This window comes from Oncorhynchus nerka, linkage group LG9b (assembly GCF_034236695.1).
Source record: "Oncorhynchus nerka isolate Pitt River linkage group LG9b, Oner_Uvic_2.0, whole genome shotgun sequence".
Taxonomy (NCBI): domain Eukaryota; kingdom Metazoa; phylum Chordata; class Actinopteri; order Salmoniformes; family Salmonidae; genus Oncorhynchus; species Oncorhynchus nerka.
Genome location: NC_088424.1, coordinates 42,326,091 through 42,348,239, shown reverse-complemented (window position 1 = coordinate 42,348,239; position 22,149 = coordinate 42,326,091). Strand labels below are relative to the sequence as shown.

Sequence of the window (22,149 nt, the reverse complement as noted above, 5' to 3'; positions counted from 1 at the left end):
CCCCAAATCAGGACAATTATGATGATGGCAACGCCACAGACTGTGACAATGACTTTACATTCCCCAAACAGAAGCCATGGATTACAGGCAACATCTGCACTCAGCTAAAGGGTAGAGCTGCCGCTTTCAAGGTGCGGGACTCTAACCCGGAAGCTTATAAGAACTCCTGCTATGCCCACAGACGAACCATCAAACAGGCAAAGCGCCAATACAGGACTAAGATTGAATAGTACTACACCGGCTCCGACGCTCGTCGGATGTAGTAGAGCCTGCAAACTATTACAGACTACAAAGAGAAGCACTGCCGCGAGCTGCCCAGTGACACGAGCCTACCAGACGGGCTAAATCACTTCAATGCTCGCTTCCAGGCAAGCAACACTGAGGCATGCATGAGAGCATCAGCTGTTCCGTACGACTGTGTGATCCCGCTCTCCATAGCTCACGTGAGTAAGACCTTAAAACAGGTCAAAACTCACAAGGTCGCTGGGCCAGACGGATTACCAGGACGTGTGCTCCCGGCATGTGCTGACCAACTGGCAGGTCTATTCCAACACCATTATTAAGTTTGCAGACCACGCAACAATGGTGGGCCTGATCACAGATAACGACGAGACCGCCTATAGGGAGGAGGTCAGAGACCTGGCCGGGTGGTGCCAGAACAACAACCTATCCCTCAACGTGATCAAGACAAAGGAGATAATCGTGGACTACAGGAAAAGGAGGACCAAGAACGCCCCCATTCTCATCGATGGGGCTGTAGTGGAGCAGGTTGAGAGTTTCAAGTTCCTTGGTGTCCACATCACCAACAAACTAGAATGGTCCAACCACACCAAGACAGTCGTGAAGATGGCACGACAAAGCCTATTCCCCCGCAGGAAACTAAAAAGATTTGGCATGGGTCCTCAGGTTCTACAGCTGCAACATTGAGAGTATCCTGACTGGTTGCATCACTGGTACGCCTGGTACGGCAACTGCTAATCCTCCGACTGCAAGGCACTACAGAGGGTAGAGCGTATGGCCCAGTACATCACTGGGGCCAAGCTGCCTGCCATCCAGGACCTCTACACCAGGCGGTGTCAGAGGAAGGCCCTAAAAATTGTCAAAGACACCAGCCACCCCAGTCATAGACTGTTCTCTCTGCTACTGCATGGTAAGCAGCACCGGAGCGCCAATTCTAGGACCAAAAGGCTTCTCAACAGCTTTTACCCCCAAGCCATAAGACTCCTGAACATCTAATCAAATGGCTACCCAGACAACTTGAACTGTGTCCAAGCCTCCCCCCTTTTCCTCCAAACATAACGATGGTCAAACATTAAAATGTTTGTTTCATCAGACCAGAGGATATTTCTCCATCATACGTTTCCTGTAGTTCTTGACCAGATTTGCACACACTGCAGCAGGGATTTTGGCCCACTCCTCCATACAGACCTTCTCCAGATCCTTCAGGTTTCGGGGCTGTCACTGGGCAATATGGACTTTCAGCTCCCTCCAAATATTTTCTATTGGGTTCAGGTCTGGAAACTGGCTAGGTCACTCCAGGACCTTGAGATGCTTCTTACGGAGCCACTCCTTAGTTGCCCTGGCTCTGTGTTTCGGGTCGTTGTCTTGCTGGAAGACAGAGCCACGACCCATCTTCAATGCTCTTACTGAGGGAAGGAGGTTGTTGTCCAAGATCTCGCGATATATGGCCCCATCCATCCTCCCCTCAATATGGTGCAGTCGTCCTGTCCCCTTTGCAGAAAAGCATCCCCAAAGAATGATGTTTCCACCAACCATGCTTCACGGTTGGGGTGGTGTTCTTGAGGTTGTACTCATCCTTCTTCCTCCAAACACGGCGAGTGGAGTTTAGACCAAAAATATGTCACATATGCTCCCGGTTTTCTCCCCGCTGATGCTTGAGGGCGCCAGGCTGCCCTTCATCGCCCACTGCACGCCTGCCTTCCCTCGTCACGCGCATCAGCGATATTGGCCTCAACTGGACATACTTATCTGTTTTTTTCCTCCCCTATATTTGTCAGTTCCCTTACTCTGTTCCCTGCTGCTGCATTGATTGTTTTTTGTCTTAAGTATTAGTTCCTGATGCTGTTCTTGTCTCGTTTCATGTCCGTTATTTATTAAATGTTTACCTCCCCGTACCTGCTTCGTCTCTCCAGCGTCATTCAATGTGAGACTGTCGTCCTTCATAAAGTGCAGTGAGGTGTACTGAACCTGTCGCCCTTAATAAAGTGCAGTGAGGTGTACTGAACCTGACACCCTTAATAAAGTGCAGTGAGGTGTGCTGAACCTGACGCCCTTAATAAAGTGCAGTGAGGTGTACTGAACCTGACGCTCTTAATAAAGTGCAGTGACGTGTACAGAACCTGTCGCCCTTCATAAAGTGCAGTGACGTGTACAGAACCTGTCGCCCTTCATAAAGTGCAGTGACGTGTACTGAACCTGTCGCCCTTCATAAAGTGTAGTGACGTGTACTGAACCTGTCGCCCTTCATAAAGTGCAGTGACGTGTACAGAACCTGTCGCCCTTCATAAAGTGTAGTGACGTGTACAGAACCTGTCGCCCTTCATAAAGTGCAGTGACGTGTACAGAACCTGTCGCCCTTCATAAAGTGTAGTGACGTGTACTGAACCTGTCGCCCTTCATAAAGTGTAGTGACGTGTACTGAACCTGTCGCCCTTCATAAAGTGCAGTGACGTGTACAGAACCTGTCGCCCTTCATAAAGTGTAGTGACGTGTACAGAACCTGTCGCCCTTCATAAAGTGCAGTGACGTGTACAGAACCTGTCGCCCTTCATAAAGTGTAGTGACGTGTACTGAACCTGTCGCCCTTCATAAAGTGTAGTGACGTGTACTGAACCTGTCGCCCGTAATAAAGTGCAGTGAGGTGTACTGAACCTGTCGCCCTTAATAAAGTGCAGTGTCCAATTACTTCAATACAGTGGCAGCTGCAGTCATATAGATAATATCACCATAATCTATGACCGGTATGAACGTCGACTGAATTATTTGTTTTCTGCTAGTTAATGAAAGGCATGGCTCCCCTATTTAGGTGTCAGTAATTTGGTAGGGGCTGCCCTATCAGAAATGCCCAGTCTAAAAAGGTGTTGGAAATAGTATAACTGTCACGACTTCCCTGCACCTCACCCTCCGGGTCACCCCCCTCACCCTCACTTGTGACGCTATTGCGTTCTGTGCAAATTATTGCCTAGGTAAATTGCTTTGTCCACTCATCTTTGCTCTCCTGCGCCTGACTTCGATGCATCAGCTACACTCACCTCTTGACAATAACTACACAATAACAAATCTAAAACCCACGTTTTATTCGTAAGAGAAATTTGAAGTGTTTTAGTGAGCAGGCTTTCTTTCATGATTTGTTTTATTTTGATTTGAGCAGATTGAGTTTATCCCTGATGTGGAAACTGCCTGGAAATTCTTTCATTATGTTTTTTTCCAAATAGTAAACAAACATATTCCGCCCTATTCCTGCCCTATTCCGCAGGTTCAGGGTTAAAGGGCGGGATAATCCATGGTTTTCTTCTGAGCTGTATTATTCACAACCGTAATCTAGCCTGGGCTAAAGCAAGGAAATCATGTTCTGATGCTGATTGGCTTATTTTTAGGCAGTTATGAAACAAGTGTTCTTTTCTTCTCAGGAAGGACAAGTCTGAATATTTTATGTCTGTTACCACTGATAACCTGAATGACCCTAGAAAGTTATGGAAGGCTATTAAGTCTATGTCTGGTAACAGTAATGTTAATAAATTACCGTCATGTGTTTTTAAGGACTCTGTTGCTATATATGACAAAACTGAAATGATGAATTGTTTCAACGAGCACTTTGTATCATCTGGTAGGCTGTCCTCTGTCTCTGTACAACCCTGTGTGGATGAACCAGTGGGAGCTGGTCAAACTTTTAGCTTTTTGCCATTCTCAGTGCAGGTGATACATAAAGCCCTGAAATCCTTAGATCAGAGAAAGCCTGCAGGTCCTGATCTTCTTGATCCCTGCTTTTTAAATCTGGCAGCTGATTTCATAGCTGAACAATTTACATATCTGTTCAATCTAACCCTGGAATGTAATGACATTCCAAAGGTCTGGAAATCAGCATTTGTCCTACCACTTTTAAAAGGGGGAGATCCAACTCTTTAAAATAATTATAGGCCAATCTCAAAGCTGTCACCCCTGGTGAAAATACTTGAAACCCTTGTAAGTGAACAGCTAAAAGAGTTTTTATTTACTAACGCTATTTGATCAATGTACCAATCAGGCTTCAGAAAGAAGCATAACATAATTACAGCAGCCATGAAGGTTTTAAATGATATCACTGAAGCCCTTGACAAAAAACAGCACTTTTGAAACAGTTGATCATGCTATACTAAGGCAGAGATTGTCGAGTGTTGGTCTTTCGGAGCATGCAGTTGCATGGTTTGCTAACTATCTGTCTGATAGAACTCAGCGGACTCAATTTGACGGGCTTATGTCTGTTAAATTGTCTGTCTTTAATGGTGTGCCCCAAGGCTCTGTACTTGGTCCTCTCTTATTCATTATTTATATAAATGATTTAGACAAAAATGTCCAAAATGCACAACTTCATTTTTATGCTGATGATACTGTTATTTACTGTTACGGATACAAGTATCCTGTGTGTATCCTGTGTGTGTGTATTTCTTTTCTCTCCTTCTCCCCTCACAGGTGGCAATCATCACTCCCCAATCAGTCACCAATCAATCATCAATCAGAAAACACACCTCCTCCTGTTTCCTACCCAATCACAGTTCCTTTCCCTTGGTTTAAAAACCCTGTCAGTTGTTTTCTCTAGAGCTCAGTCTCTCTGTAAATGCCATATGCCTGTAGATCTCTATGGTTCACTCTCGCCTACTATGTCTGTATCTCTTATGTATTGAGCTCTCTTTTGTTTGAGCACCTCCATATCACTTTTTCCTCACCTGTGAGTATTGTTTTTGGTTATAGTGTTTGTTTGCTCGTGGGGAAAAGGGGGAACCAAGACAAGTCGCCCATGGGCATACACTACCCGTAGGTAAACTTAGTTAAATACACTAGTTAGAACTGGGTGGACCACCCACTGTATTTTTGGTTAGTTAGCTGTTGAAATAGTCTAGTCTAGCTTAGGGGTGTTTTTGAATACTTGTATTTCTTTCCTTGGGTCCAGCTCAGGCCCTTTTCCTGGATTTGATACATTTACTGTTGTGCCTCGTCTCTTACATAAGCTTTCCAGAACTTGCCAACTGCTTTCCATGCTGTTCAACATACCTTGTGTCAATTGAAGCTTATCCTCAATACTGACAACTAAACTAATGGGTTTTTTTAATGCAAGAAACCTTTCACCTATTACTACCTGTCTTGGAATTTTAATTGACTGCTTCTCTTTTAAATTGCATATTCAACAACTTATATAAAAATTGAAGCTGATATTGGGATTTTATTTTAGGAATAAGGCCTGTTTTTCTTTTGAAGCCAGGAGGCTAGTATCAGCTACATTTATGCCTTTACTAGACTGTAGGGATATTTTATATATAAATGCTTCCGCTCAGTGTTTGAGATCAATTGACACTCATTACCATGGCACTTTGAGATTTATTTTAAACTGCAAAACCCTTACGCACCACTGCATTTTGTATACCAGGGTTGGCTGGCCTTCTCTAGTCACTCGTAGCCTCCGGCGCTGGTATACTTTTATTTACAAAGCCATTTTGGGTTTACTACCTTTTTTGGGGGGCATTTTTATTGTTCAGAAATGTGGTGGGTGCTCTCTTCGTTCGCTGGACTTTATCCAGCTAACTGTTCCAAATGTCCAAACTGAATTCGGTAAAAGGGCTTTTATGTACTCTGCGCCATTGTCTTGGAACGTCTTACAAAATACTTTTAAACTGGAAGAACTTGTCCCGATTGGTGTTTTTAAATCATTGATGAAGGATTTTGAGGCTGATTCCCTGACCTGTCAATGTTTTTAATTAGCTGTTTTATGATTTTGTTTATACTCTTGTGAATTCAATGGTTTTTACTAGATTACTTGTAGTTTTTCATGTGTCTGTAATTTTTGTAATGACTTGGTGCTGCCTATCTCGGCTAGGACGCTCTTGAAAAAGAGCTTGTATATCTCAATGAGCCCTTCCTGGTTAAATAAAGTTCCTAAATACATTTCAAATGTATTGGAAACAGGTTATCAAGTTGTTTCACATGCCATGTAACATTAGAATTGTAAACAATGTTTTTTGTTTATGGGTATAAAAACCTACTAGAGTAAGGAAGTCTAGGCCTATGTGACAACTTCCTCATTTAGGTTTAGTCATTTGTCAAAGTATGGCGACTGTGCGTTTCACCCTCCCTATTCTACTAACTCTACTCCATCATTCAGGTAAAAACATTTTCTAAAACATCTGTATAGTGATATTTAATATTGATTAGACATGTGTATATAATCTGGTAAGTAACAGGCAGTATAATTTGTACTGATTACTCTGCTTATAACCAGTCCAAATCAAATTGTATGTCACATGCTCCGAATACAACAGGTGTAGATCTTACCGTGAAATGCTTATTTACAAGCCCTTAACCAATAATGCAGTTCAATAAATAGATTGAATAAAATATTTACTTAATAAACAACAAACTCCACTCAATCGAAATGTACATAACAACGAGACTATATACAGGGGGTACCGGTACAGGGTAGTCGAGGTCATTTGTAAAGTGACTATGTATAGATAATAAACAGCGAGTAGCAGCAGTGTAAAAACAAATGTAAATGGTCTGGGTGACCATTTTATTAGTGTATTGGTGTACTGGATGTCTAGCCAGTGTGTACTGGATGTCTAGCCAGTGTGTACTGGATGTCTAGCCAGTGTGTACTGGATGTCTAGCCAGTGGGTGACACAGGAACTTAGATGAAGTCACATGATATGTTGATTTTTACAACCAAGTAATTGATAGACTTTTAAATTGAAAGTACAGTATGTAATTAACTGTAGGGCACATTTAAAAAATACTGTGGTTTTAAATATGTTTTGTAATACAACAATGAGTAATACAACAATGTTTGGTTGTGATAGCATACTGTACTATTGTAAGAACAAGTTCAGTGTCATTACAGTAAAGTCAGTGACAGGAAACTACACCATTTGTAGCATGGAACTTCTCACTACCGGAAATGCAATGCTCAGCTGTCAGCCAACCACAAATATGTAGGCTGAAAAAGACCCCCTCTCTTGAGCACCCAAGTTATCTATGCTTTTAGGCAGATTAGGTTGTACTTCCTGGAGGTATACTTCATCAAGTTGCTTTTACTGAACGGTTTCTGAAACTGAACTTTATTTTTATTTAACCTTTATTTAACTAGGCAAGTGAGTTAAGAACACATTCTCATTTACAATGACAGCCTAGCAAGGAACAGTGGGTGAACTGCCTTGTTCAGCGGCAGAACGACAGATTTTTACCTTGTCAGCTCAGGGATTCGATCCAGCAACCTTTTGGTTATTGGCCCAACCTGCCGCCCCAACTGAACAGTTGATAGTGCGTATCATATCCCAGTTCTTTATTGTAAAAGTACTTCTGTATGACTTGTAACAAAAGTTTTGACTCTGTTGATCTAAAGGCAGCTGATCTTCTTAATGGGTTAATATTTAAACCATTTAGCAAATAGGGTGTATAGAGAAATTCTAGCCCAAACTACAAAGTCTGCAAATTGGGTTATTACGATGTGTCAGTCAGTTTGGCTATTTGCAAAAACAATCCATTTCCACATATTCCTTTAGGAGGTTGCGTTACTAAATTCATATATCCTACTGCTGTATTTGTCACATTGTACGATGGGCTTTTTCATCTTTTTTTACATGAAGTATTCTGTGTGTTTATTTCAGAGCCCAGTGCTGAGACCTCTGTGTTTGTGCAGAAGGGACAGGATGTTCGTCTGAATGTCCAGACAAATGTCACACTGAAAGATGTTGATGTGATATTTTGGAAGTTTAACACATCAGCCAATGTTGTAAAGTACCCCCCAAAAGTTACCTTTGAAAGTTACCAAGGTAGGGCTGAATTTAGTGAGGGAGACTTCTCTCTGCTACTGAAGAACCTCCAGGAAGGAGACAGTGGACTTTATGATGCAGTAGTGAATGGTGAAAAAGACAGAAACGTTGCTAGATACTTGATAAAAGTCGAAGGTATGTTTGACAGTTTTTTTTCTATTTTATTATATAGTTACAGTATCAATCAATAGAGCTAAACATGGTGTGCAGGTTAAATGCATATTCATTGGGACTCTAGCTTATGTACTAAGGTTAAAGCACTAACAATAAATGGTTTCTATATGTTTTCAGTGAGTTGTGCCTCCAGTCCTGACAGTGAACTGACTCCACCATCAATGACACCTGTACATGCACACACAATAAACTAGACGTCATATAAACTCCACTCCAGACCTGACTGCCCTTGACCAGCACAAAAACATCCTGTGGTGTACTGCATTAGCATCGAATAGCACCAGGAATATGCAACTTTTCAGGGAAGATAAGGAACCAAGATCACCTCCTCCCAGCTGCCCACTGCACTGAGGCTAGGAAACAATGTCACCGCCGATAAATCCACTATAATTGAGAATTTCAATAAGCATTTTTCTACGGCTGGCCATGCTTTCCACCTGGCTACACCAGCCCTGTACCCCCCCCCCACAGCAACTTTCCCAAGCCGCCCCATTTCTCCTTCACCCAAATCCAGATAGCCGATGTTCTGAAAAAGCTGCAAAATCTGGACCCCTACGAATCAGCCGGGCTAGACAATCTGGACCCTTTCTAAAATTATCCGCTGCATTGGTTGCAACCCCTATTACTAGCCTGTTCAACCTCTCTTTCATATCATCTGAGATCCCCAAAGATTGGAAAGCTGCCACGGTCATCCCCCTCTTCAAAGGGGGAGACACTCCAGACCCACACTGCAACAGACCTATCTGTCATACCCTGCCATTCTAAGGCCTTCGAAAGCTAAGTTAACAAACAGATCACCAACCATTTTGAATACCACCGTACTTTCTCCACCATGAAATCTGGTTTCCGAGCTGGTCACTGGTGCAACTCAGCCACACTCAAGGTCCTAAACCTGATCATAACCGCCATCGATAAGAGACAATACTGTGCACCTGTATTCATCGACCTGGCCAAGGCTTTCGACTGTCAATCACCACATTCTTATCGGCAGACTCAACAGCCTTGGTTTCTCAAATGACTGCCTCGTCTGGTTCATCAACTACTTCTCAGAGTTCAGTGTGTCAAATCGGAGGGCCTGTTGTCCGGACCTCTGGCAGTCTCTATGGGGGTACCACAGGGTTCAATTCTCAGGCAGACTCTTTTCTCTATTCATCAATGATGTCGCGCTTGCTGCTGATGATTCTCTGATCCACCTCTACGCAGACGACATCATTCTGTATACTTCTGGCCCCTCTTTGGACACTGTTAACTAACCGCTAGATGAGCTTCAATGCCATACAACTCTCCTTCCATAGCCTCCAACTGCTCTTAAATGCAAGTTAAACTAAATGCATACTCTTCAACCAATCACTGCCTGCACCTGCCCGCCCATCCAGCACCACTACTCTGGACGGTTCTGACTTAGAATATGTGGACAACTACAAATACCTAGGTGTTTGACTAGATTGTAAACTCTCCTTCCAGACTCACGTTAAGCATCTCCAATCCAAAATGAAATCTAGAATCTGCTTCAAAAACAACAAAGCATCCTTCACTCATGCTGCCAAACATACCCTCGTAAAAAATGACCATCCTACCGATCCTTGACTTTGGCGACGTCATTTACAAAATAGCCTCCATCGCTCTACTCAGCAAATTGGATGCAGTCTATCACAGTGCCATCCGTTTTGTAACCAAAACCCTATATACTACTCACCACCTCGACCTGTATGCTTTCGTTGGCTGGCCCTCGCTTCATATTCGTTGCCAAACCCACTGGCTCCAGATCATCTACAAGACCCTGCTAGGTAAAGCCCCGCCTTATTTCAGCTCACTGGTCACCACATTTATTTATAAAGCCCTTCTTACATCAGCTGATATCAAAGTGCTGTACAGAAACTCAGCCTAAAACCCCAAACAGCAAGCAATGCAGGTGTAGAAGCATGGTGGCTAGGAAAAACTCCCTGGAAAGGCCAAAACTTAGAGGAACCAGGCTACAAACTGTATGTTTGTTTAATCCATGTCTAACTCTGTTTGTGCCGCACTGCTTTGCTTTATCTTGGCCAGGTTGCAGTTGTAAATTAGAACTTGTTCTCAACTGGTCTACCTGGTTAAAAAAAAAAGGTGAAATAAAAAATATATGCTTTGCTGATTTTTATATTTTGTGGGAGGAAGCAGAGGAACTATCGCGGGAGGAAGCGGACGACAACTCCGATGTCAAAGTCTGGATACCTGTCGGTGTCCTCATCATAGTTGGATTATTCGTCCTGATTAGCATTGTTCTTTGGCGAAAGATAAATTAAGGTAAGCTCAGGATCAAACTTCATTAACTATTGTGAGAACAGGATGTGATTAAATGTCAATTTTGTATATATTATATACACACACACATCGACATACATATACACACACAAATACATATACAGTACACTTACACCACCGTTCAAAAGTTTGGGGGTCACATAGAAATGTCCTGGTTTTTGAAAGAAAAGCAATTTTTTTGTCCATTAAAATAACATAAAATTGATCAGAAATACATTGTTGATGTTGTAAATGACTATAGTAGCTGGAAACGGCTAATTTTTAATGGAATATCTACAGAGGCGTACAGAGGCCCATTTTCAGCAACCATCGCTCCTGTGTTCCAATGGCACGTTGTGTTTGCTAATCCAAGTTTATCATTATAAAAAGGCGAATTGATCATTAGAACCCTTTTGCAATCATGTTAGCACAGCTAAAAACTGTTGTTAAGCAATAAAACGGGCCTTCTTTAGACTAGTTGAGTATCTGGAACATCAGCATTTGTGGGTTTGATAACAGGCTCAAAATGGCCATAAACAATGTTCTTCAGAAACTCGTCAGTCTATTCTTGTTCTGAGAAATGAAGGCTAATCAATGTGAGACATTACAGAACAGCACAAACTGGTTCTAACCAGAATAGAAAGTGGAATGGGAGGCCCTGGTGCACAACTGAGAAAGAGGACAATTACATTAGTGTCTAGTTTGAGAAATAGACACCTCACAAGTCCTCAAATGGCTGCTTCATTAAATAGTACCCGCAAAACACCAGTCTCAACAGTGAAGAGGCGACTCCAGGATGCTGGCCTTCTAGGCAGAGGTGCAAAGGAAAAGCCATATCTCAGACTGGCCAATAACGATTAAAATATTAAAATGGGCTAAAGAACAGACACTGGACAGAGGAACTCAAAAGAATCTGCCGTTTCCAGCTACAGTAGTAATTTACAACATTAACAATGTCTACACTGTATTTCTGATCAATTTCATGGTATTTTCAAAAACAAGGACATTTCTAAGTGACCCCGAACTTTTGAACGGTAGTGTATATACAGTACCAGTCAAAGTTTGGACACACCTACTCATTTTAAGGGTTCTTCTTAATTTTTACTATTTTATACATTGTAGAATATTAGTGAAGACATCCAAATGATGAAATAACACATATGGAATCATGTAGTAACCAAAAAAGGGTTAAACAAATATTTTATATTTGAGATTCTTCAAAGTAGCCACCTTTTGCCTCAGTGACAGCTTTCACACTTTCTGCATTCTCAATGTAGAAAATAGTCCAAATAAAGAAAAGCCCTTGAATGAGTAGGTGTGTCCAAACTTTTGACTGGTACTGTATATATACACTACATTGGCCAAAAGTATGTGTACAGCTGCTCGTCGAACATCTCATTCCAAAATCATGGGCATTAATATGGAGGTGGTCCCCTCCTTTGCTGCTATAACAGCCTCCACTCTTTTGGGAATGCATACCATTAGATGTTGGAACATTGCGGCGGGAACTTGCGTCCATTCAGCCACGAGCATTAGCGAGGTCGGTCACTGGTGTTGGGTGATTAGGCCTGGCTCGCAGTCGGCATTCTATTTCATCCCAAAGCTGTTCAATTTGGTTGAGGTCAGGGCTCTATGCAGGTCTTTCAAGTTATTCCTCACTGATCTCAACAAACCATTTCTGTATGGACCTCACTTTGTGCACAGAGGCATTGTCATGCTGAAAACAGGAAAGGGTATTCCCCAAACTGTTGCCACAAAGTTGGAAGCACATAATAATCTAGAATGTCATTGTATGCTGTAGCGTTAAGATTTCACTGGAACTAAGGGGTCTAGCCCAAACCATGAAAAACAGCTCCAGACCATTATTCCTCCTACACCAAACTTTACAGTTTGTACTATGCATTCTGGCAGGTAGTGTTCTGGCATCGGCCAAACCCAGATTCATCTGTCGCACTGCCAGATGGTGAAGCGTGATTCATCACTCCAGAGAACGAGTTTCGACTACTACAGAGTCCAATGGTGGCAAGCTTTACACCACTCCAATCTTAGGCTTGAGTGTGGCTGCTCGGCCATAGAAACCCATATCATGAAGCTCCCGATGACCAGTTCTTCGTGGCTGAGCCTTTGTTGCTCCTAGACGTTTCCACTTCACAATAACAGCACTTACAGTTGACCGGGGCAGCTCTAGCAGTGTAGAAATTTTACAAACTGACTTGTTGGAAAGGTGGCATCCTATGATGTTGCCACGTTGAAAGTCATTGACCTGTTCAGTAAGGCCATTCTACTGCCATTGTTTGTCTATAGAGGTTGCACAACTGTGTGCTCGATTTTATACACCAATGGGTGTGGCAGAAATAGCCGAATTCACTCATTTGAAGGGGTGTCCAGATCCCGTTACAATGTGGTGTATATTAAACAGTTCATATATATATATGGGGCGTCTCTGAACATCTTACTTTTAAATATTTATTCTATTTTTGTTGTTGAATTATAGGTGACGAAGAGGAAATTATAAACACAGAGTATGCTACATTCAAGGTAAAAAACTAAAACGTTATTGGAAAATGTATACATTCTTAATTAAAGATAACGTTACGTTCATTTAATGCTTACATTTTAGCGCATTGAACAGCCACTGAGAAATATTACATTTATTGATTTGAGGTAATTAATGACCTTGTTTTATAACCGGGTCACCGTTCATAAATTCACAGTGAAAATGTTACTGTATGTTTTTATTCTCCAGACTCCAGGTAACAGTCATGTAGGTGGTGAAGAGCAGGAATCTCCAGGTCCAGCATCACCCACCATCTACAGTATGGTGGGACTACCCCAACCCCAGCCTGTTAACCACCAGCCTTTGCCTGTGGACCTCCCCATGGCCACCATGACCTCCATGCCTGAGAGTTTATATGCTGTGGTGGGGGAAAAGACTAGCCAACAATAATAATGCATTTTAACATTATTCTAGGCTGGGATTAACTCCGATTTTATTAGATTGCCCTTTGTTGGCTAAGCATCTTTTAAAGCCAATGTTCCTGCATTCACTGAGACAGCTTTCACAATAAATGCTGCATATGCTAGCTAAATCGGAAATGATCTGTAAATGGTGCCTAGATGCAGTGGGACCCGTCATTCAGGGCAGGTGTTTGAGCCCAACATTTTTAGCAATGGGCTTGCCTGTTTTGCATGTTATTTTGGCATTAGTACGTGTCACATATCAGTTTGCAAACAATGTAAAAAATATATATATATCATTGAGTTAATAAAGCCGCTTACAAACATGGTCTCTTTTTTTTGTTTTCTTGAGTAATGGAGCTCCAAAATGCAGGTGTTTCAGCCTAGCTCAGTGCTTTCTGTGGTGGTGGGGCAAGCCAGCAGAAAATACGTGGTAGAGTTTCACACATTGGCCGCTGAGAGTGCCTGGAACCTGGAGGCTCTGTTCAATACCTTCCTTCGGGGGAAATAAAAGACGAGTTTGCAGCGCAGGGGTTACCATTGGACCTCAATTCCCTCATCGCCCTTACGATTAGGATTGTTGGGCGTCTACGACAACGTCGGAGTGAGAGGAGGTCAGGTCTCAGGAACATTCATTCATCTGCTGCTTGCTCACCTCTGAAGGAATCCAGAGGTCCCTGAAGTGTGTACTTCCGAGAGGAGCCGAAGCCACCCGAGTTCCCTCGAATCATCGGCGACGAGTGAGTCGGTTACTCATAAGCCTATGCAGCTGGGCAGAGCTGGACTATCGCCTAGGGAACGTTCCCGTAGACTGAGTTCCAACTGTTATCGGTACTGTGGGGCTGCGGGACATTATATTGCCACCTGCCCTGTTAAGAGACCTAATGACTTAACGGTCAAGAATCGTAACCCCCTACCACTCCTCTCCTCGGCTTTCGAACCTCTCCAGGAGGCTACCATCTTCTCCAAGCTGGACCTTCGGAATGCATACCACCTGGTTCTGATATGCGAAGGAGATGAGTGGAAGACAGCCTTCAACACTGCCAGTGGACATTATGAGTCCCTGGTCATGCTGTTTGGACTCACCAACTCACCACTGTCTTCCAGGCCTTGGTAAACAATGTGCTCCGGGACATGTTAAATTGATTCGTGTTCGTAAACCTCAACGACATCTTGGTGTTTTCCCGTTCTGCCCAAGAACAAGTCTTCCATGTTCAACAAGTCCTTCAGCACCTCCTGGAGAACCAGTTATTTGTGAAAGCGGAGAAGTGCGAGTTCCACCGTTCTGCAATCACCTTTCTCGGATATGTCATCACTGAAGGAAATGTCCAGATGGACCCTGAAAAGTTGAAAGCAGAAGTGAATTGGTCCCAACCCGACGTCCAGGGTGCAGCTACAACGTTTCCTGGGGTTTGCCAACTTCTCCCGCCGTTTCATTGGAGGCTACAGCACCAGTTGTGTAGGGATGCTACGGGAAAATGCAGCGTTTCCGAGCTATTGTGAATATTATGCTATTTTATTGTTCCCATTGTGGGTTTGCTATTTGCCACTAGCATTGTTTTATTATAGAAAAGCTGCTGCAACCGAGCGTAGCATTAGCACAGTAGTTTGAGGTGTGCATTGAAATACCAGTATTTAATTTATCATAATTGAATATCATTGTAACATGTATTGTACTACAGGAAGAGCGCTGGTTACTGTTTATTTATACTGAACAAAAATATAAACGCAGCCTGAAAAGGTTTGACTGAGTTACAGTTCATATAAGGAAATCAGTCAATTGAAATGAATGAATTAGGCATTAATCTATGGATTTCACATGACTGGACAGGGGTGCAGCCATGGGTGAGCATAGGATGGCATATGCCCACCCAATGGAGAGCCAGGCCCAGCCAATCAGAATTATTATTTTTTTCCCTACAAAAGGGCTTCATTACAGACCGAAATACTCCTGTTTCAACAGCTGTCAGGGTTGCTGGTCTCAGACAATCCCGCAGGTGAAGAAGCCGGATGTGGAGGTCCTGGTCTGGCGTGGTTAAATGGGGTCTGTGGTTGTGAAGCCGGTTGGACGTACTGCCAAATTCTCTAAAATGACGTTGGAGGCGATTTATGATAGAGAAATTAACATTCAATTCTCTGGCAACAGCTCTGGTGGACATTCCTGCAGTCAGCATGCCAATTGCACACTCCCTCAAAACTTGAGACATTTGTGGCATTGTGTTATCTGACAAAACTGCACATTTTAGAGTGGTCTTTTATTGTCCCCAGAACAAGGTGCACTTGTGTAATGATCATGCTGTTAAATCAGCTTCTTGATATGACACCCCTGTGGATGGATTATCTTGGCAAATGAGAAATGCCCTCTAACAGGGATGTAAACAAACTTGTGCACAACATTTGAGAGAAATATGCTTTTTGTGCTTATGGAAACTTTTGGGGATCTTTTATTTCAGCTCATGGAACATGGGACCAACACTGTACACGTTGCCTTTATAATTTTGTTCAGTAGAGCTTTTTGATGATAGAGTTGTTTGATGAATTATTATCTTAGCTAGCGAATAGCTCATGTTTACTCACCTTTCACATTGATCAGTTGTAAGTCATCTCTTATCTGTGCGTTTCCAACCATCCACACGCTTCCCTCTTCCCAGTGCATCTTTTGACCAACGTTCTCAATTTCAATTATATGCACGAGCGCCCTTTACTCACGAGCGCACTGCTAGTTCCAAAACAAACCCTTATTTTGAAAAGGGTTCATCAAAGCACCCCTTAAGTCTACAAAGGTCAAAATAATTAGAACTGATGGCAGTGTTTAGGTTCTTAAATTAACCTTAAGGAATTATTTTAACCTTCAATTATCCTGAAAGGTCCTCCAAGAACCATTTTATTTTTAGTGTGGTCTTTCAGTGGACACCCCTGTGAGTGTCTTTCAGAACCCCTCCTATAACCCCACCTGAGTGTCTTTCAGAACCCCTCCTATAACCCCACCTGAGTGTCTTTCAGAACCCCTCCTATAACCCCACCTGAGTGTCTTTCAGAACCCCTCCTATAACCCCACCTGAGTGTCTTTCAGAACCCCTCCTATAACCCCACCTGAGTGTCTTTCAGAACCCCTCCTATAACCCCACCTGAGTGTCTTTCAGAACCCCTCCTATAACCCCACCTGAGTGTCTTTCAGAACCCCTCCTATAACCTGATTCGTTTTGGTTGTTGTTAGTGACTCTTTGTTAGTTCCCCCTTCTGTTTGAATGACATTTTTTTGGTTGAACATGTTATGCAGGTCATCAATCCAAACCCCCAAATTAGATACTTTTTTTAACACTGATGGTAGTCAAAGGGGGCTTCATTGTCCATACAAAGGTAGAAAAGAGGATACTGTGTAAAAAGTCTCTTTGCTTGTATCTGTGTTTCCTGTTGAGTTAAGCTACAATTAAAATCTATTTCTGGCTCAAACCACACTGACAGAAGTAACACCAGCAGGCTACGTGTGGTTCATGGAACTCATGTGTCTTTCACTTTACTTAAAGCCTGCCAATATAAATGCTTTATAGCTTGTTAAAAGCATGTATGAATTTTTATAATGTCTTGTGATAAGTTATTTATTCTATGTATCAAAATGTCACCTGACACAAAATGGATTAGTCAGGATCATTAGTCAGGATCAGGATCATCATTAGTCAGGATCATTAGTCAGGATCAGGATCATCATTAGTCAGGATCATTAGTCAGGTAATAAGATATTTTAAGAGAGGCATACATGCTCATGACATGACACGTCTTACAAAGCATTACAATAGCCTCATAATGTATCAAACCTGGAGGCTTTACAGGAAATATCCACTCCAAAAAGGTTTTCATTAGTCCACTGTTAATACAGCGCCAAAATGTTATGCATGTCAGCAGTCAAGGTTTCAAGATATTGGACATTCAAGAAGCAAAGTGTCGCCGACCACATCCTCATGAGGGTGCAAAAGGCATATGAGTTACCGACTTTAAACTACAATTGAGGCTGTCTCTATGTGCTTTTCCACAGCAGAAAAGTCCAATTCAGTCATTTGTTTGAATTGAAGAAGGTTTAATAAAAGCAATAGATTAATAGAAAAACAGTTGAGCCATGTATGATCAGGCATTTTCTGTAATACTGAAATATTATAAATATAGAATAGCAATATGTTAAAGTTCATAAGAGTATGAAATGTTCCTATCTAGTATCGGTTCAAAAGGTCCACAGTGCATCACATGGTCTGTGACACCCCTCCCTCTCTCTCAATGGGCCAGGGAAGCTGATCCTAGATCTGTACCTAAGTGAAACTTCAACCTACACCTAAGGGGCCATAATCTGTATTGGTACTATGAGATGAAGCTACTGTCTGTCACTCCAGTAACTAGCTCCAGTACCTGGCTCAACAACTAACAGTATCAGTTGACTGGCCTGCGTGGCCCAATGGCTTCTCCACCACTTCTATCTTCTTCTGCTGTTCTGTGCTCCCTCATTGGCTGTCATCCTGGAACCACCACGTACAGTAACATTTAAAGGTCACTAATAGTGAAAATCATGATTTTCATCAAATTCAATGAAACCAGTAGGTTGACCCAAGTATTGTCAAATGACTGCAGCTTTTACACTGACAAGTTGATCATAAAGTTACTGGTCCCTTCCAGTAACTCTCGAATCAGGAAGCAGGCATTACTTCCAGGATAATGCAACTTCATTTATTGCCGGACATATTATACACCAATGGTAGCGTCTTATAATCTCAACTCATTTAAATATGTAACTCCTTAAAACCACATGTGCGCATCATACGGCTTTGTTTGCAAACCGTAAGATACTGTAGCTCAAGCAGAACGTGGCAGAACGATACTGATACCCCTTTTTATCTGTGTTGTGACTTTTAGCTAGCAAACTAACAGCATGCCGGAAAAACACACTCCACACTCCTTTTGTCTCTTAAATGAGGTCACCCTTGATGCAGCACCTATATGTGGGGAAGCTGTGCGAGCTGTCCTTCCCAGGACCCCTCTGTCCAGTCTGAGAGGCCTGACAAGGAGGAGTATATAGCTGGATTTGTCTCCAGCTTAAATCTTGGGGGTGACTGAAGCCAAGTGGGTGACTGAAGCCTGCTTAATTGAATCGGGGCACATGGGTCCCTCTCCTCTCCCACTCCACTCCCCATCAATCTCTGTAGATGGTTGTATTTCCTAAAGCCTAAGTAATTAACTTCTATGTTATATGACATGACACTTTGTTACTTTGTATTATTTTTTACAAGCATTCAGACGGGAGATGAGTGTTACAAATTGGACGAATCAATGGGGTACTGCACATTGTAGGGTGAACAGGTTCCTATATTAGGCGTATGGCTCTAATAAAAATGTTCTTTCTCATGAGTTTCATGTTGATCAACATTTTGGCTATGCTGGCCTATGATCAAATACATGTCTGATCAATACAAACAATTGAACTGAACATATTGCTATTTATAATGTGTCACATCCTGATCTGTTTCACCTGTCTTTGTGCTTGTCTCCACGCCCCTCCAGGTGTTGCCCATCTTCCCCATTATCCCCTGTGCATTTATACTTATATTCTTTGTTTGTCTGTTGCAATTCATCTTGTCTTGTCAGATCTTACCAGCGTGCTTTCCCATCTTCCTGTTTCCTAGTTTTCCCGGTTTTGACTATTCTGCCTACCCTGACCCCGAGCCTACCTGCCTGACTCTGACCTGATTACAAACCTCTGCCTGTCCTGACCCTGAGCCTACCTGCCGCCCTGTACCTGCCTGACTCTGACCTGATTACAAACCTCTGCCTGTCCTCCACCTGCCCTTTGCCTGCCCAGTGTTTACAATACATAATCTGAGAACTCCCAAGTGGCGCAGCGGTCTAAGGCACTGCATCTCAAATCAAATCAAAATCAAATCAAATTTATTTATATAGCCCTTCGTACATCAGCTGATATCTCAAAGTGCTGTACAGAAACCCAGCCTAAAACCCCAAACAGCAAGCAATGCAGGTGTAGAAGCACGGTGGCTAGGAAAAACTCCCTAGAAAGGCCAAAACCTAGGAAGAAACCTAGAGAGGAACCAGGCTATGTGGGGTGGCCAGTCCTCTTCTGGCTGTGCCGAGTGGAGATTATAACAGAACATGGCCAAGATGTTCAAATGTTCATAAATGACCAGCATGGTCGAATAATAATAAGGCAGAACAGTTGAAACTGGAGCAGTAGCACAGTCAGGTGGAAGTTGAAACTGGAGCAGCAGCATGGCCAGGTGGACTGGGGACAGCAAGGAGTCATCATGTCAGGTAGTCCTGGGGCATGGTCCTAGGGCTCAGGTCAGTTGAAACTGGAACAGCAGCATGGCCAGGTGGACTGGGGACAGCAAGGAGTCATCATGTCAGGTAGTCCTGGGGCATGGTCCTAGGGCTCAGGTCCTCCGAGAGAGAGAAAGAAAGAGAGAAGGAGAGAATTAGAGAACGCACACTTAGATTCACACAGGACACCGAATAGGACAGGAGAAGTACTCCAGATATAACAAACTGACCCCAGCCCCCCGACACATAAACTACTGCAGCATAAATACTGGAGGCTGAGACAGGAGGGGTCAGGAGACACTGTGGCCCCATCCGAGGACACCCCCGGACAGGGCCAAACAGGAAGGATATAACCCCACCCACTTTGCCAAAGCACAGCCCCCACACCACTAGAGGGATATCTTCAACCACCAACTTACCATCCTGAGACAAGGCTGAGTATAGCCCACAAAGATCTCCGCCACGGCACAAGCCAAGGGGGTTAGAAGGATCACTACAGACACCCTGGTTCGATTCCAGGCTGTATCACAACCTTGCTGTGATTGGGAGTCCCATAGAGCAGTGTTGTCCGAGTTTGGCCGGTGTAGGCCGTCATTGTAAATAAGTATTTGTTCTTAACTGACTTGCCTAGTTAAATAAAGGTTACAGTTTTTATTTATTTTTTATTTAAAAAAAGAACTGTACTATCCACCTCCTGTGTCTGCATCTGGGTCATATCATAGTCATGATAGTACGAACTGGCCATTACTGACCCAGCAAACAGACCAACTCCACAATGCTGTGGAGGAAGGAGCCACCATTGGAAGACACAAGGAGTTACTGCAATGCCATACAGAGGGACTCCATACCGTGGCAGAATGCCATGACCAGGCATTCGATACATTGCTGGAGCAATTCTGCAAATTCCCTACTAGGCAGGGGGCCACACCAGTAATCCCCCAGACTATCAGCAACCCCGCTACCAGCGCCATTTCTTCCCAGCCTACCCCAGTGTCCGAAGAACCCCGCTTACCTTCTCCGGAGCTCTACGGCGGAGATTCTGGAACCTGCCGGGCCTTTCTCTCCCAGTGCTCCCTCATCTTCGAGCTGCAGCCTTCTTCGTTCCCCTCTCACCCCTCGAGGATAGCGTACCTCATAATACTGATGTCTGGGAGGGCACCCACCTGGGCCACGGCGGTGTGGGAGCAACAGTCCGCCATCTGCTTCAGTCTGGAGGAGTTTGTGGCGGAAGTACGGAAGGTGTTCGATTCTCCATTGTCCAGGAGATAAGTTGCTCGTAAGCTGCTCCAGCTACGTCAAGACTCCCGTAGTGTGGCAGACTATGCAATGGATTTTAGCACGCTGGTGGCTGAGCGTGCCTGGGAACCCGGAAGCATTGTTCGACATGTTCCTTGACGGATTATCGGAGGTGATCAAAGATGAGATCACAGCCCTGGAGCTGCCCGTGGACCTTCAATCCCTCATAGCCTTGACCATCTGGATCGATGGGCGGTTATGAGAATGTAGGAGGGGAAGAGAATCTGTGCCCTGTCGCCACCTCCGTGGAAACCCGGAAACCCCCGAAGTCGACATGTCCGAGTGAACCCGATGTCACCCGAGTTCTCTCGGGAATCACAGATGGCTGCCGACTCGCCTCCTTCGGAGCCCATGCAACTGGGCAGGGCTAAAATGTCTCTGGCTGAGCGCATACGTAGACTTAACACCCCTAGCTGTCCATTTTGTGGAGCTACAGGACATTTCTTAGCTACCTGCCATTAAAAACCCAGATTCATCAAGTAGGTACGAGTACACTGGTGAGTTGTACGGGGAGTTTCCCATCCTACGTTGCTCGTACCCCTCTCCATGCTACCCTGTTGTGGGGCGACCATTCCAAATCTCTCCGGGTACTCATTGACTCTATGGACGACGAGAGCTTTATGGACGCTACCCTTGTGTTGAAACTGGGAATCCCCACACAACCCCTCCATTCCTATGGTTGTCAGAGCGTTGGAAGGGTGCTCTATTGGCAGTCCCCCACACTACATTTCCCATTAACCTAAGAGTGTCAGGCAATCACAGTGAGAGTATGCAGTTCCTGCCCATTGAATCCCCTCATGCACTCATGGTTTTGGGGTTCTCCTGGTTCCAGAGGCACAATCCTCTGATCGACTGGGCTCCTGGTTCTATCCTGGGTTGGACCCCGTTTCGCCATGAGCATTGCCTGAAGTCGGCACTCCTTGCCCTGGGAAGTCTTCCTGCGGGCTTGGGAAAATCCCTGAACCTCTCCGCCGTTACAGCAGAATACCAGGACCTCCGGGAGGCTTTCAGCAAGGCCGTGCCTCCTCGCTTCCTGCGCATCGGCCCTATGACTGCGCCATCGACCTTCTCCTGGGCACTACACCTC

At 43.8% G+C, this 22,149-nt stretch overlaps 1 protein-coding gene and 1 long non-coding RNA gene across 4 annotated transcripts in view; one reads left to right on the top strand and one right to left on the bottom strand.

Annotated features, from left to right (window-relative positions):
- Positions 1 to 4,844: 4,844 nt before the first annotated feature.
- Positions 4,845 to 13,780, top strand: LOC115114003 (uncharacterized). 3 transcript variants are annotated; one of them, XR_010461831.1, is made up of 5 exons: positions 4,845 to 4,945; positions 7,875 to 8,174; positions 10,368 to 10,496; positions 12,988 to 13,031; positions 13,240 to 13,780. It is a non-coding gene; the product is annotated as an uncharacterized LOC115114003 (long non-coding RNA). The 3 variants fall into 3 exon arrangements; XR_010461830.1 differs by lacking the exon at positions 4,845 to 4,945 and adding an exon at positions 6,267 to 6,373 and having other exon boundaries at positions 8,331 to 10,496; XR_003861177.2 differs by lacking the exon at positions 4,845 to 4,945 and adding an exon at positions 6,268 to 6,373.
- A 3,396-nt stretch (positions 13,781 to 17,176) lies between these two features.
- LOC115114757 (SLAM family member 5-like) overlaps positions 17,177 to 22,149 on the bottom strand; it is a 40,801-nt gene continuing 35,828 nt past the window's right edge. Inside the window, exon 5 of the mRNA XM_065013733.1 lies at positions 17,177 to 19,886. The gene's annotated coding sequence lies outside the window, so the exon portion shown is untranslated. The remainder of the gene's footprint in view (positions 19,887 to 22,149) is intronic.